The sequence below is a fragment of the Heloderma suspectum genome, chromosome 1 (genome assembly GCF_057233095.1).
Source record: "Heloderma suspectum isolate Gila_16-S chromosome 1, 16-S_ref, whole genome shotgun sequence".
Classification (NCBI taxonomy): Eukaryota; Metazoa; Chordata; class Lepidosauria; order Squamata; family Helodermatidae; genus Heloderma; species Heloderma suspectum.
In genome coordinates this window covers 10,291,433-10,308,970 of record NC_139458.1, presented here as the reverse complement: position 1 = coordinate 10,308,970, position 17,538 = coordinate 10,291,433, and positions in this window count along the sequence as shown.

The following is a 17,538-nucleotide window of genomic DNA, read 5'->3' as shown; positions in this document are numbered from 1 at the left end:
ACATATATAAAAACAGAATGACAGGAGGACATGAATGAGAAGGAAGCTATCTAACATGCTTTAGTAAATTGTGATATGAATAAATCATACGGATCCCTACTTATCAAACAAGTATTTAGAAGCAAATTTAAATAATGCCCTTTAATGCCAACACTTCCATAAAACCCACAAACTGTCAGTTACATGTGTTTTTTTTCCCCAAGCAGTTGACTACTTGAGCTATAGATTACATTTTAAAAAAAATAAAAATACATTGTATATATCTAGGAGAACAAATTTTAAAAACCCTGACTTCTTGAAATGACATTCCACTTCGACACAATAAATGAGACAGGGATGCTACTTAATCAACCAAAATCCCAAAGCTCAAGACCTGATATCCCCTATCCCTGATATTTGCAAGACAGGGTTATAGCTGAATGCAATGTAGGACAGACATCATTTCCATCTGAAATCAGCCAAAAAAGAAAATAAAAAATGGGAAAATAGCGTATGCATCCTTCCTGTCATGGCTGCATTAGAGGATGAATATTTGACCTGTCTTTACGACAGCCCACATAGTGCAGCTGATCTGATGGTGTTAGATTGGGATATTTAAAATCTGGGTTGAAATCACTCCCTCTAATGATGAACTCAACTACTTTGTAAGCAAAATAGGCCCACAATGAAGCAAGAGGGATATATCTGCAAGCTTGGAGGAAGCAGTTTATTTATTAAAAAGGACAACATAAAGAGAAAAAATGGCACATAGGTGTGCTCATGTGGAGAGTGGGGGGGTCGGGGAAAAGCATGGAATGAAAGCTTGTGCAGCAAGGCAAAGCAGTTACTCGAGCCTTAGCTGGAGCTCAAGAAAGAGCAATGGCCCCTCCCTTCACAGCAAACTCCCCCAAACCTCCCCCCCAACTCCCGGGGCAAGAAAAAAGAACCCAATGGGCAGACACACACAGCCTTCCATGAAATATTTTCTTGCAGGTCCTACGTGTTGTTACACATTGGAGAGTCAGTGTGGTGTAGCGGCTAGAGTGTTGGACTGGGCATTGGGAGATCCGGGTTCTAGTCCCCACTCAGCCATGGAAGCTCACTGGATGACTTTGGGCCAGTCACGGACTCTCAGCCCAACCTACCTCACAGGGTTCTTGTTGTGAGAATAAAATGGAGAGGAGGATTATGTATGTTGCCTTAGGTTCCTTAAGGAGGAGAAAAGGCGGGATATAAATTTATTATTTATTAATTAAATGTATTAATCGCCCATCTGGCCGGTCACCCAGCCACTCGGTAATAAATAAATATTGGTAAGGCCTGGCCAGCTTGCACCTAAGCTTAACTTTCTGATTGGTCTCAACTCTTGCACGACTTTGCCTTCCGGACTGCTACCAATGCTTTCTAGTTGCCTTACTGGGCTAAGACTGGCCATTGGATTGCAGGGTCAGCATGCATCATGTGTGGCAGCCATATTGGGAATGCACGGTGCTGCTAATCCAGATGGCGGCACATGGGGGATGCATGTTGTCCTCTTACATAGGCTTTATCCAATACCTCTCATGTTCAGCAAGCAAGCTCCACAGTCTCTTCTGTAAAGCGAGATGCTCCAGATGGGTGTGAAACTTTCCCACTGCATGCGTGGAGTGTTCCCTTGCTCACAGAAGAGAAAAGAGATGTAAGGGAGTGTGTGTTTGGAGCTGTATATATGCTTATAATTACTGTGGGACAAGTGTAAGTGTCTGGCAGCATTGGCCCAGGCACATCGGAGTCAATGGCCGCTTCTGCGAGTTACTGCATGTAAACTGAAGCACCCACCTGTTGTGATGTAACAAAAACCAATGTGCCCAAAGGTGAAACTGTGCAAAAGCAGCACTAATAGGCCCATGTAAAAAAAGCAGGGGAAATTCCAATAAAACAGGATTGAACTTTCAGTGCTGTGAGCCGCCTCGGGAGGGCTTCTGCCCTGAAAGGCAGCCAATAAATTTTTAAAATAAATAATAAATAAATGTCAAGATACACAACGGAGAAACACTCAAATCAAGCACAAATCATAGAAGACGAGTGACAGGCATCCGGTAGTGTAGCCCATTTCGAAAGTCGTCGTCAGAAGTAAAATATATTTGCTTCTCCATTTGAACACCGGTTTAAGGTTTTTCAAGGCCAAAAAATGGGCAGAGGTTTCTTTCTACTCCTCGTGCCAGCTATCAGCTGCTTCCTGTTTCCATGCTTATCTCAGGCCAGTGAATAATAAATGGGAGACTGCTGCCTTCTGTTTGGTCCAGCCAGGTGGCATCTTTACCATCAGCCAGCCCCTTTGTCTCCCTGCACTTTCCCCCCTCTCCAACTGAGGGAAGGGCCTGGAATCTGGACGGTATCACCTCTTGCCAGACTCCTATACTGCTCCCAACACATCACTAATTATATTGCGCATCTCTGTGGATTTTAAGCGTAAGCTGCTTTGGGAACCAGTCATGGCTGAGAAGCAGAGTCTAAATGTAACAGATGGATAATCAAGACATCGAATGCCAGCAGTCAGAAAGTTGGGGGGCCTCTTGTCAAGGACCAGAGGCTGCTAAGAGCTGCACCGAGCTAAGGGTGCTGCTGCTTCTGTTTCTCAAGAAGGCCCCACACAAGGTTAGAGTGCCAGACTGTCCAGAGCGCTCTCTATAAAATGAGAAATCACCAGCAGTGTAGTGGAGGCTGGCTTCACAGGGTCGAAGCACCAACACCTTTTGATTAGCAGGGATGACAGCATCATCAGCCTCTGGCCTGAGACTTTCTTGTTCCCTCTGAACTCAGCTGTGATCCTCACAGTAGCTGGGGGGGGGATTAATTTTCCCAGGAACATTATCTTGTGTCAGGGTGGAAACTGAGCCAATAGAGCCCCAGAGCAGTTCTGATTCTGAGGAGGATCAGCAATCCGTGGGAGAGGAGCTCGCTCATCTCTCACAAGCACAGCAGCTGGCAGAGATTCCTCCTGCCAGCATTCTTGGGAGAGATAGTGACCCTGGCAGTGAGAGAGCGCTGGAGGGGGGCTTGCTGGACGCTCGGCGCAGACACAGGGAGCGGCGACAGATGGAGGGCACGGAAAGGAGGTGTAGCGCTCGTTTGGCGTGCAAACAACGGTCGCGTCCCAAGGACCCAAGGGAAAGAGGGAGGATCTCTCCATAGCCCATAAGTTCAGGGTCTTCCTGTGGTTCTCCTTCAAATGGGGACCAACTGCCTTACCTGGAGCTTAGGCTACCCAGCTATCTTTCCCCAGTGCTGTTCCTTGCTTTGGCGCTAGCAACTAGTATTCTGAAAGAATCATAAAGGAATAAAGGAATAAAGCCTTGGAAAGAATTCCTCATTGTCTGTGTCCTGAGTTGGCTATTGGTGGGGACTGCAAGAGGCAGCTAGGGCGATCCTGACATCTTGTTGTGAGCTATCCCTGTTCTAACGCAGAGTGTTTTGGGGTGGCTTGCTCTTGAATGGACAATTTAGATCCATTAGCTTTACAAGAGACCTGCTCCTGGTGGAGGTAAAAGCTGCTAGACCTGGTTTGTTGATCAAATGTTTCTCCCTGGTGCTGGAAAAAGAAAGTCCTGGAAATCTTGAGCTGTGTGTGTGTGTCTGTCGATAATGCATGCATTGGTTCAACACAGCTACCTGCATTTTTGGGCTCTCCTTGGGGATGTGGCTATGCCTATGGGGACTATCATGATAAGCACCTGCACTTCAAAATTTACGACTACAACACTGGAAATCATGCTCCCTCAGACACCTTGTAACACATGCGGAGCCCTTGGGGGGGGGGTCTTGTGGGGAGGACAAGACCTCTTTGTGCCAGGTGTGCAGCTGGGAAAGGATGTGGGTGGCGTTGCCTAAGGCCACCTCATGAGTTGGTAGCATTGATGAGATTTGAACCCAGAATTTCTTGGTCCACAGCACAACCTCTTAGCCACTACGCTACACTACTGTAGCTACAACATTTCAATTTGGTGTCAGAGCACAACAGATAAATATGGGGCACAGAATTAAAACTTCCTTGCGAGTTGGCTTTCAGGGAGACTTGTTTTTGAGCAAATGTGCCAGGAAGCAGATTAATCAAGAGAAACATGAATTTTCCTTTGCCATGAAAAAGGATCATCACCTTCTTCTCCTTTAAACAAAGTTTGTGAGATTAGCCACTTTGGGGTTTATACATTTAATCTTTATACCTGGTTGGTTGGTTTTTTATGACGTATCACGTCAGAACAATGCACAAAAGGCTTATATAACATTATATTGCTAATATTATGCAGGACAAAACTTGCAGGAATGTTAATGTGAGAAGCGACTGATAGGAAAGCGATAACTGAAGGAAAGAGCACTAGAAGATCGCAATCTAGTTGTCATCTGGGAACATCTTAGATTTCTAAAGTTCTGGAAGGATTTTCTTATAATTCCCAACATTTTGCACAAACCAAGGGCTCTGGGCAATGCTTAGGCAATGGATATCTCTTTCTAGGAACAAACCAAAACTATTCTCAGTTTTCCATGAATGTTTTTGGCAGTGTTGAAAAATGCTTCCCTTTGTTAATTATGTCTTAGCAATCCATGTACAAATATGTTTGCCTGTTCATTTACATCAGGGGTAGGGAACCTGTGACTTTCCATTGTTGGATTCTAATTCCCATCAGCCCCAGGCAGTACAGCCAATTGCCAGGACTGATGGGACTTGTAGTCCAACAACATCTAGAGGGCCACGGCCCGCCACCTTTAATATACATTGTTGTGCAACACACCATGTCGCTTTGCTGCCTCTGCTCTGTAAACTCTGGTGTGCAACACACTACATCATCATTTTGTTTGCGCATTGCCCCATCTCCAGACTACTAGCCAAGGGTGTGAGACAGAGGTGGGACAACATTCAATGTAAGGCACAGCGACATCACTTTAGGGACAGGTGAATCTGTCTGTTTCACTTACTTCCACATTTGAACATTTTAAGTTCTTTCTCTCCTGAATATGAAGAACTTCCATGAATTTTGGTAAATTCTTTTGAAAAACGAAGTCAAAAATTTTACCCATCTGCACTAGGTACAAATTCAGTAGGTACAATGATTGAAGGGAGGACATGGTACATCTGCCTGCCACGCAGCTTATAATGACAAGGAGCCTGTCGGAACAAAGAGGTGGCCATCCTCATTAAGTATTAGCATGGATTCAACCCCACACTTTTAAGAGTTAGGCACTCAAAGCCCTGGGTCTGGGTCTGTTTTCTCCCACATTCAATTTTTTAAAACCTTTAGTTCTTTTTGTCCCAAATATGGAGAACTTTGCAAATTTTGGTAAATTCTTATCAAAACTGAAATGAAATTTTCTCACCCCTCCCTACATCACATCAGGTCACAGATTGTGTTTACCTCAATTTTATGAGGAAGAGGGGGAAAGAGCAGCTCCTGCTCCATGTCTATAATAACATCTGGTGAAGCCTTATGCAAAGCAGGTCCCCAAGGACAGTCCAAAATGCAGGCAGCTGTGTGGTGTAGTGGTGAGAGTGTTGGACTGGGAGCCGGGAAATCCAGGTTCTTCTAGTCCCCACTCAGCCATGGAAGCTCACCAGGTGACTTTGGGCCAATCACTGACTCTCAGCCCAACCTACCTCACAGGGTTGTTGTTGTGAGGATAAAATGGAGGAGAGGAGGATTATGTATGTCGCCTTGGGTTCCTTGCAAGAGGAAAAAAGGCGGGATATAAATGCAATAAATAAAATAATTATTCTGACATGACTTTACTAGGCCTAAGTGTTGTCCTCCTGTAGCCAATCTTATGGTGTGATGTCCATTGGATTAAGCCAGGAAACAATGCCCACACTCCCAAGGCCCTTCCTTTGCCCTTGGGTGACATCATCAGCTAAGCAGATCTAATTGGCGATATGGCATTATGCTATCATCCTGTTTGCTATGTGGTCCCTAATTGACTGAGATCACCCAGTGGGCTGGTTTGCACAATTGCAGGGTGGTTATCAGTCCTAAAACATGGGTTCTGGGTGGTTTGTTAACCACCCCAACCATCCACCCTTGCCATGTTTGGACATCACAACAAGCTGCGTCAGTGAGGATAATTACGTCAATCCAGCTGGCATGTGATTGGCAAGCGCAGGGTGGTTAACAAGCCACCACGGCTTATTAACCACTCTGCAATCACAGGAACCAGGTCACAGTGAATAATCCAGAAAGGCAAAACCAGCAGGTATTGGCAGGGTGGCGGGGGGGGGGGGGAGAATGCCTCCAAACAGAATGTTAAAAGATGATTATTTTTACAAAGGGATTTTTCAGGAAATATCCTGAATTTAGTCCAACCTAAATTGCTCTGTTCCATCAAAAAAATCAAAACAGAATATTCAGTGCAGCCCAGTGGCATAGTGGTAAATTTTGAAGTGCAGGGGTTCATTATGAGTATGACAGTCGCCCATAGCCAGGTCCCCAAGGAGAGTCCAAAATGCAGGCAGCTGTGTGGATCCATATCAACATACCAGTCCTAGATGTTTTTATCTCCACCAGGAGCAGGTCTTTTGTAAAGCTAATGGGTCTTCATTGCCCATGCAAGACCAAGCCACCCGGAAATACTTTGCATGACAACAGGGATAGTTCACAACAATATAGTGATGCTGAAAAAATCCATCCCCATCTCAGCTTCTGTGAGGATTGCAGCTAAGCTCAGAGGAAAGTCTGAGGGAGGGTGGCAGATGATGTCATCATCCCCACTAACCAAAATGACCCATTGCTTTGACCTTGCAAGCCCTGACTCCATTGCCATACTGGTATTTATTTCTGAGACATATCTAATTTCTATTTCAAAAGGCACATCCACATGGATCTAGGAACATGGGTGGGAAGGTGCTGTTGCATTCGTTTCCTGTTTGCAGGTTCCTGTTCAACGGCTGATTGGCCGCTGTGTGAACAGAATGCTGGACTAGGTAGACCCTTGGTCTGATCTAGCATGGCTCTTCTGATGTTCTTATGTTCTTAATTTAGGAGACTTGGTATGTGGTATTGGTATATCTGATGCCAGCAGTACCTCACAGGCTGGGGGCTTCAAACCGCTCTGGTTTCTTATTCTTACCAGTACACATTGGGGACAGGTGTCATCACTATGGTAACATGGGCTGTTCAGTCACTCTGGACTGCTGCTGCTGCTGCTGCTGCAAGAGGACCTCTTCTCAAATAGACCAGAAGATAATTTAGGATGAAATGAGGTCATCTCAAACCCAAAATATGGTTGTGCATCACTAGAAGGCCAACCCACAGCCAAGAGAGTTAAAATAACCCAATAGGGATTCAATGACATCTATGTGGAGCTCCCTCACCCTGAAGAGAGTCCATTCATGTCAAAGGAGAGGCAGCTCCGAGCTTATAGAAGGTTCTGTGCATGTGTGAGTACTGTTGCTGCACTCTCCGTTGAAAAAAAAGGGGAATGTGTGTTTGAGTATTTGAGTAGGGCTACTCAAAATGTTCCTTTGCTGTAACCTAGAAATGTCCCACAAATCATTTCTCTCTCTGTTAAAACTTAGCTACTTTTGGAAGAAGACACAGAACTGCATTTTCTCAGCAAGACTGTACTGAAAATGGGATCTCCCCATGGCATAAGTGTTTCCATGAAGTAACATAGCTAGATTACCTCCAGCCATTTTGGGAGGGCCTGCACCCTTCATGTATTCCTACACTGGTTCAGGGGTTGCTTGTTCTGTCCCAGATGATGGTCTCAGCTGGATGGGGTTCTAGCCAAACATGGAGGAGGCGTGAGTTTGAGTTCTAGCAAGGGAAGCAAGGCAAAGTCCAAGCAAAGAAGAGTTCACATTCTGATAAGGCCAAGGCCAAGAAGAGCAGGTAGCACCCTGGATAGTTCCATTTGAAGCTCAGGCTGGAGAGTCATAGGAGCAGGCTCACATGTTGCTTGAGCAACAAGCAGAAATCTTAAATAAAGCTGCAGTTCCACCTGGGTGGCTAGCTCTGCTTTTGCCCACCCTTGCTTTATAGTATCTGGAGTTTTGTGGTTTTTCAGTTCATGTAACCCCTGAGTCACTCTGGTTGAAAGGCAGCTATCTTTAATAACAATAGTCCAAACAACAGCAATTTAGGGCACAATCCTATGCATGTTTAGACAGAAGAAAGTCCCACAATTCCCAGCATTCCCCAGTCAGCCATGGGAGTTGTAGGACTTTTTTCTGTCTAAACATGCATAGGATCGCACCCTTATGAAGAGCGCTGTGGCTGGATCAGGCAAAAGACCTCTCTACAGCATCCTGTTTCCCAGTAGCCAGCCAGATGCCCCTGGGAAGCCCACAAGCAGGACATGAGGGCAACAGAGAAACAACAGCTATATAAGTCTCTGAGGACTTAAAAAGAAAAGTGCCCATAATAGCTGAATTTCAAAATGTAAACCGGAATGTTTCTGAGCCTGAAAACAAATATGAATTCTAAAATCGTGCCTCATTTCCAATTGTGTGAAATCCCTTCTTTGCTTTAGCAGACTATTATTATTATTATTATTATTATTATTATTATTATTATTTCATTGGTTATGCTGGTCTGACACTGTTATTTTTATTGGTATGGTTGTTTTTATAGTTATTGGATGTTATTATTTTAATCATGGTTTGATATTTATATCACGCTGCATGTAAAGAAGCAAATGATATCATGATCAAGAACTCAAATACAGAAACCCCCAGAATCTGAGCTGATAAAAACTCTATAGCTTAGAGTAAAAAAAATAACCACTCAGTCATGTACCCAAAGTTAATGCAACTGGTGAAGTGTGTAAACATTCTTGTGCCCGCACACCCACCAAAAGAAAAAGAAAACCTCAGCAATTGAGAGCTTTGTTGTTTCTGTTGCAGCAGAAACAACAAAGAGTCTTGTGGCACCTTGTAGACTAACTAATAAATTCTGGCATGAGCTTTCGTGGACACTGTCCCACTTCATCAGTGGCATCTGATGCCACAAGCTTTTGTGGACATGTTCCACTTCATCGGATTCCACAAAACTCTTTGTTGCTCTAAGAATTTGTTTCCGCATGCTTTGTTTTTAATGGCCATTTTATTTTGCTCACTATATCGGGAGATTTTTAAATGTTGTTGTCATCTGATCTCTTGCTTATTTGGAAGAAGTACGTCCTGTATCATATATTAAAACCTTTTTGTGATTATATTAGATTTCCCTTGTGTGGTTGTAGTGTATAAAACGTTTCTTTGATGTCTCCCACCTCCCTAACAGTTATACGTATGCTCCCACTGATTGTTGGTTAGGGTATATTCTTCCCACCACCCTTTTGGGGGTCACCTGCTCTGAGCCATGAAGGATACAGGTTAGGAAGCATATCTAAGAAGCATATCAATAAACAAATGGAGGGTGTACGGAATAGGCCCCAACTGTCCCCCCTTTTTCATTAAAAAAAAAGAGAGCAAACACTTCATCTCATGTGTGTTTGTGTTTGTGAGGATCAATTGTGAAACAAAACCCCATTTCATCGACAGCCCCACCGGTCATGACTGCTTGCTTGAAATTCCATCGTCAGGAGAAGTAGCCGCAACTCAACCGAACAATCTCTCACAAAACATCTGCAACCAACTGACCCTGGCCTTAACCTTTAAATCTATCTTTTCATATTCATCTCAAAAGACCTTGTCAATGGCCAAGGAGACTCAAGAAAAGGATTCTTCAACAAACACACACACATACACACACAAAGATACAGAGGAAATTCAACCCAGATTAGGTGGCAAGAGATAATACGGCTTGCTCATTTTTATTCCGCTGCTCAAACTGGAGTTGAATTCATTTTCACTTTATCTTTATTCATGTTATTTAAACATAACATTCATTAGGATTGTGAACGGCAACAGATAGAAGAGAAAAAAACTCCTCGCCAAAATTGGTGGGCATCTGTTCCCACTAGAGACGGCCCACTGCCAAGTCTGGATCATGCCATATTTTTTCCTCTACTTTCCCCAGAATTCATTTCAAAGTCAGTTCAACAGTTTATGAAACCATTTGTTCAAAGTTGCCATTAACCAAGTGAAATGTGTCATGTATATTACCAGCATTTATTTAAAAAGTGAGAGGTATCACTAGCAAAGATGAACTGTTTGTCTTTAAGAAAATATTGTTCAGCCAAATACATATTTTGCTAGGAAACACGATGGTCATTAAGAGTGCACAATTCTGTGGCTTGATAAAACTCAAGACAAACAGTAGTGTTGGAGCTGGGGAGCAAAATATTTTGAAGGTGAATCTCAGAATGTTGTTAGAGGAAATATTTTTATAAATAAGCATTTTTTTTTTTATTTATCTGCACACATTTTCCCTCCAATAGCAGTCTGACACCCTATTCCTGAATACATTATTTGGACATACATCCTGCTAACTTTAATAGGGTTTATTCTGAATACATTGCTAGAAAAACAGCTCACATATAACATGGGTGTTGTTGTTTTTAAATCAAACCATTTGAGGACCATATCCAGTCCTAAACATTCGGCATAGTGGAAATAAGTCCTGCTGATGACAATAGGAATGACTTCTGTGTTGTGCCTTTAGAATTAGGCCTCTAGCAATTTGAGGTACAACATAACACTGAGATGTAAAATAACAACAAAAAGCCTCATGGCACTTTAAAGGCTATAACTTTTATAATGGCATAAGCCAGAGCCCATTTTAGTTCATGCAGCACTAAATGGCTTGAACGCATGCCACAATAAATATGTTAGCCTTTAAGGCACCACAATATTATTTGTTGTTTTTACTGCAACAGACTAATATGGCTACCCTGCTGGAATCTGTCAACATTAAGATGACACTTTTTTCTTCCATGTACTGGCTAGAAGCCATAGCTATCACCTTGAGCTGCAGTCTTGCATATACTAATGTAAACAGTGGAACTTTCACATGCACAACGGAGTGCAAGTTTGATCATTTTTAGGAGCAATGGGAGTAACCCCCCTCTTAGCATTACACTCATTCTAGTTCTGATCCTACTGCAGTAGAGGAACTTTGAACAATATGGCAGAGGACCACTGCTGCAAGAATGAGAGGCTTGGTGGAAAGGAGATCCACTTCAATTAAGAACATTTAACACAACATTTTAAAGGTTACTGAACAGGGATAGGGTGAGTTATTTTGGAAAGGTGTTATCCCTTTTCAGGAAGGCTATATAAATACTCGCTCTTAAAGAACTTCAAAAAAATTTAAACCCTCCAAAATGCAACAGATCAACGTGTGTGTGTGTGTGTGTGGGGGGAGGTTAGAGTTATGTTCCTCATTCTAAGTGATATGACAAACGCTGTCTAACAGACACTTGCACAAGCATGTTAGAAGAAGAGAGGTTTATAATAAAGTGCAATCATATTGGATTACTTTATGTACCTGCAGTATGAGCCTATTTTGCAGGCACATAACATAACTGAGTGTAAGCCTCATTCCATTCTACACCTATGCAACATACATCAAATGCCAGATCAGTCTTGAATCTTGCTCTTCCTGATGTACTTCAAGCATGCTACACAGTGTACGTTTATTCATACACACACACATATCCTTCATTGTTCTCCCGCGGAAAACAAATATCTTCACAAACATGTAAACAGCAGTCTCCAGGGACTGGGCAGAGGTGCATTGGTGATGTCACAGGTGCTAGCCAATAAGCTTCCTCCATGGCCAGCTTTTACCTATTCAGGGTGAACCATTCTGAAAACCCATACAACCAGTTGTACCCGAATTCTCATCCCAAGAAAGAAAAACAGGCATTGTTTACAATGCAGCAAAGGTATTACCAAACCGTTTCTGCCACTCTTAACATACTACATCTGCTTTCACCCTTGTGCTCTCTATCCATTTCATTGGTTGCGCTGTCTGTAGCAAGAACTGCATCTTGCCAGCAAGCCCAATTTTCAGTTGGAGTTCTGGCAAAAGGCAGTTTCCTTGCAATCTCATGGGAAGATGTATCCCACACAATCAAAGGGTTATGGAAACAGTGCTTTGCTACAACACACACCCTCCACCATGCAAGCCTTTCAAACAAGTCAAAATGAAGATACTTCACTAACTGTCTACTTCACCAACTTCCTGAAATAATCATTTTATAGGGGATAAGAGCACCCCCCAATCTTCCCCCCTCTCTCCTACCATAACTAAAACCTGCAAATTGCCAACATGTTAGTCTGGCTTGCTCTCCAACTCCCCCCCCCACACACACACACACATTCACTCGTTGCTCATGCCTTCCATGACCTTCCTGGGCACTTGCCTGCATAGCGCTGACAATTTGCTAATGAACTGTTTTTGTTTTTAATTGCTTACTTAATTATGAAGCACTAACATAATAGCATTTCTAATTTGTACCATAATTGTATGCAGAGATGAAATGTTACTGTCCGTCATATTGCTTCCTTGTAATCATCTCCTGTTCTTGGGGAATTTCTAAAGAGATAAATTCTCTCCAAGGTAGATGACTTTTCGAAGAGGCATTTCTTTCCACGACTATAATATAATATTTCATGGGGAGCCAGTGTCGGCTCTTATAGGGGATGATTACAAAATATTAGCAGCCTTGGAATACTGGGTGAATAATGCATTTGCAAAACCACAAAAGTCTTTTTTGGAGTAAATGGGAACGGCCACGGAAACTTCACAGTAATTGACATTTTTTAACAAAATGAATTAATTGTCAACTAAAAGTTGCATTGTTTGATCTGTGTTTTATGTGTTTTATTGTCTTTCTTTCATAAGAAAGACAAAAAAAGAATAGAGAATAGTCATCACACCACACTGATTCTTTAAGGAATTGCCTTTGTGCACATACTTGCAAACTAGCATTCATACTGAGCAACAGAGAGTTGGTGTCCTCTCCATCACAGCAATGAAGTTTGTGGATTTCATTTTGGCTGTGGACCACTAAGTTTAGTTGCACTAAGGCAGCAGTGCTATCTTGAGAGTAAGTCTCACTGAACACAATGAGACTTACTTCTGAGCAAACCTGTGTAAGATAAAGCAGCTGATCATTTTCATTGCCAAGAACTTCAGCTTGTGCCAGTAGAAGAAAATAAGAAAGCTCAAAGGCTTATTTTGCCTCTCACTTTCTCCAGTAAAAACAATACAAATAACAAAAGTTCATGACTGAACCCTCAACATATTTTGATCTTTTGCAAAATGATCTGTAAATATAAAGAGGAGAAATATACTATGGGTGTAAGGCTCCAGAAATAACCATCACCATTCCCAAAGATGGAGGTTTCCCTCTGTGTGTACAAACTGCAACGTCTAATTAAGAAGAGGTTTAATTGCAGGCCTAACAAGAGAGATCAAACAAGAGGAGCCAATCTATGTATCCAAAAATACAAGAATTGGCCTTGCTTCATTGTCACCCGCACAAAGACTTGAAGCCTAAAATCCTTTACTCAACTAAATTCTTAATAAGTAAACTGAGACTAACCCTCTAATACCAGATTTGTTAAACAACGTGATTTCAGCCCCTGCTATTCATGCACCTTGTACAAGTAAAATGACTGTTAAGGCTAAGAATCATGAAAGAGTCATTTTATATAGCTGCTAAATTCCCCTCAAATCTCCTTGCAACTTAACGAGTAAAGAAAGCTCAACGTGTAATACCGGCTAATGTGGTTTATGCTCGAAAATACTATCAACCTATCTTTGTGGCTTATCTAAGCCTGGATAATACTTTAGCCTTTATAGTAGACCCAACTCTATTTTTTTCTCCCAACTCTTGACTATGTATTTTCTAAAATCCTTTTGCAAAGAGTTAAATTGGATGTGAAATCTGTACTAGGCTCCGGAGTTCTCTTTGTTCTAAGACTAGCCAGCAAAGTCTTGCTTCTGTATCACTTTCATTGCCTTCTGATTGAGCCTGACAGTGTGACAGAGAAGCAAAGAGAGGCAATTCCAAACTGAATGCAGGCCTTTTTCAGCCAAACAGCAGTCTGCTCCTTAGCCCCTGAGAAAAAGAGGGAACAGATGCTGGTCGCAAGCTTCCCTAACAAAGTCCTAACTTTGATGCAGACAGAGGAGGAGGGGGGAAAATATATAAAAAGATTGCCTCACTTCAGAAGACCTTGAAAGGAGCACAAAAGCAGAGGGGGGAGAGAGGGAGAGCGGGTGAGAAAAGCAGGGACAGGATGCTTTAGGGAGCTATAGCACTTTTAAGAAATGTGTTGTTGGAAAGGTTTCAGATCATCAAAATCTGGAGCTCCAGCACCCTCGAAAAGTAGCTGAAAAGATCTGGGTGTTGTTCTGAGAGGGGTTTTTTTGGTTTTGTTTCCCCCTCTAATTATGGTGATGAGAATGAGCATTCTGCCAGCACAGACATGGCTCACGGCAATGGCCTTCCTTGCTTTCAGGAAGTCAAGCAGTTTTCCACACCTGCACACCCACAAAACATGCTAGAGAACAAAAATGTGGAAAGGGGTGTTCTATTTGTTGACCTGTTTCAGGCCTGGTGTTTCCTGGTGTTTTGAAGACTGTCCCATGTGGATTAAGCCGAATAGAGGGGCTTTTAGAAAAGGAATCACTGCCAAGGGGTGAAGTCAAGAAATGTATTTTATTTATTTGAGGAAAGCAGTAGTCTTTAACTCTTTCGGATCTGGGGCTCACCTTTTGCCTGACTTCTACACAAGGGAACCACTTCTTTTAAAAAACGCCATACATGCCCATCTTCCTTGATTTTTCTCCTTCTCTCTGTGTCTCCACATTCTCTGTCCTACTCTCAGTCTCTCTCTCTCTCCACTTAAGAGACAACAACTCCCCATAATTTTTTTTTTTTAAAAAAAGACAATGAAAATGGTGGTGGAGCCACTGGCTTTGGCATGGCCTACGTCTGGGCCCCAAGCCCAGTAGTTCAAACCCCAGTAGTTTAAAATATTTCTATATCACCTCTCTGCAAGCGTGTGTGTGTGTGTGTATGGGGGGGGGGTATTTAGGGAACATGGAGGGTACATGCCTGTATTTTAGGTTTCATGTGATTATGCCGTAAGAAGGTCTGCATCTCTGGTTATGATGAGGTGCTCAAAGCAATGCCAATAAATTTAGAGCCCAGTCCTACTCATTGTTTGAGAATTCCACTGAGTCCAGCGGGATTTACTCCTAAGCAAGTGTGCATAAGATTGCAGCCAAAGGGTTGGATCCAACAGGACCTTTGTGCAAGTGCCCCAGGCCTGCCAGTGGCAGCGCATGTGTGGCCCCTGCCACTGGCTGCCGCAATATAGCGCTTCTGTGGCCAGGCACCAAAATGAACGCAACCTGCCCCTTCCAGAAACCAGTGTTTCCACTCATTTCGCTGCTTGGCCACAGAAGCGCTACATCACGGCCACCAGCAACAGGGACCACACATGCACTGTTGAGGCAGGCCTGGGTCACCAGCGCAAGGGTCCTATTGGATCCAACCCTCAGTCTTGAACCTGGCTGCGAATTCTGCCCTTCCTCGATGGAACGCTTTGATCAACCCGCTTCACCTCTTTAGCAAAATTTCACATCTGATCCAGGAGAAGCAGTATGTTCCTTGAATCTGTGTCTCCTGATATGATGGGCTCTCCCACACTGGAGGCGTTCAAGACGAGGGAGGCTGGACAGGGTGTTGGACTTGATGGCCTTGTAGGCCCCTTCCAACCCTGCTATTCTAGGATTCTGTGATTCTAGGATTCTGTGATTCTAGGATTCTGTGATTCTACGATTAAGGACTGATGATTGAGCATTACAGATGCAGATGACACAAAACTGGGTGGGAAAGCTAATACCTTGGAAGACAGAAACAAAATTCAAAGTGATCTTGGTAGACTGGAGCGCTGGGCAGAAAACAACAGAATGAAATTTAACAGGGATAAATGCCAAGTTCTGCACCTAGGAAAACAAAACCAAATGCACAGTTACAAGATGGGGGATACTTGGCTCAACAATACTACAAGTGAGAAGGATCTTGGAATTGTTGTTGACCACAAGCTGAATATGAGCCAACAACGTGATGTGGCTGCAAAAAAGGGAAATGCTCTTTTGGGCTGCATTAATAGAAGCATAGCTTCCAAATCCAGGGAAGTACTAGTTCCCCTCTACTCAGCACTGGTTAGGCCTCATCTGGAGTACTGTGTCCAGTTCTGGGCACCACACTCGAAGAAGGATGCAGACAAACTGGAGAGGGTTAAGAGGAGGGAAATGGAGATGATCAGGGGACTGGAAACAAGCTCTGTGAGGAGAGACTGAAAGAACTGGGCATGTTTAGCCTTGAGAAGAGAAGACCGAGGGGAGATAGGATAGCGCTCTTCAAGACCTTGAAAGGTGGTTACAGAGAAGAAGGCCAGGATCTCTTCTCCATCATCTCAGAGTGCAGGACACGGAATCATGGGCTGAAGTGACAGGAATCCAGATTCCGGCTGAAGATCAGGAAAAACTTCCTGACTGTTAGAGCAATACGACAATGGAACCAATGACCCAGGGAGGTGTCAGGCTCTCCCACACTGGAGGCGTTGAAGATGAGGCTGGACAGCCATCTGTCAGGGATGTTCTGACCTGGATTTCTGCATTGAGCAGGGGGCTGGACTCGATGGTCTTGTAGGCCCCTTCCAACCCTACTATTTTATGATCCTATGATTCTATGACTTAAACTCATTTCAGACAAGAAGCATTGAGGGTGGGCAAGCAAGAGAACGAGTTTTTAGGGGGTTTTTTCTTGATGATATCACACGGCTTGTGGGGAGGGGGTGTCTACTAGATACAGCTTTGCTCTGGATTCTGAGCTGGTGTCAGCTTCTAAGAGCTAGGGATCTACGAATCCCTTACCTGGCTCCACGCAGGGGCATCCACGGTGGGGGGGAGGCGCTCCGTCCCTCCCCCTGGAATCCTCGACAGGGGGGAGGCGCTCCGTCCCTGCCCCTGGAATCCTGCCTGGCCGGCTCCACTCCACGGCCAAGCCGCGGAGCCGCCAGCTGGCTCCGGCCGCCCGCAGCCAGACATCCGGCCACTGGGCAGCCCTGCAGGAACGCAAATGGCGGCTGTCGTAGCCACCGCCATTTGCGTCCCTGTATTGAGCCATGATAGGCTACATAAATATTTACGTAGCCTATCACGGCAGGGGGGAAAACCCCAGCGTACGCAAATGGCGGTAGCCGCCGCCATTTGCGTACGCTGGGTTCCCTCCCCCCCCCGCGGCTACGTAAATACTTATGTAGCCTATCATGGCCTCTGCAGGGACGCAAATGGCGGTGGCTACGACATAGCCTATCAGGGCTATGAAGAGGAGGAAGCGAATGGCGGCCGCAGGACGGCTGCCATTCACAAAGCAGTGCGGACGGGAGCAGGTAAGTGCTCCTTTTCGCGCACCTTTCATGGAGTGGGGGTGGTGAAGACTTCATCCCGCGCACCTTTCAAGGGTTGGGGGGGCAGGGGCTTCATTCCGTGACGGATTTTGGGGGGCCAAATGCACTGGCATTCAGCCTCACCGAGATCTGTCGCAGAATTCTCTGACATCCCTACTAAGAGCACTTTTTCCATGTAGGCAAGTGAGCCAACTGTGATCCATTCCTCTCAGACC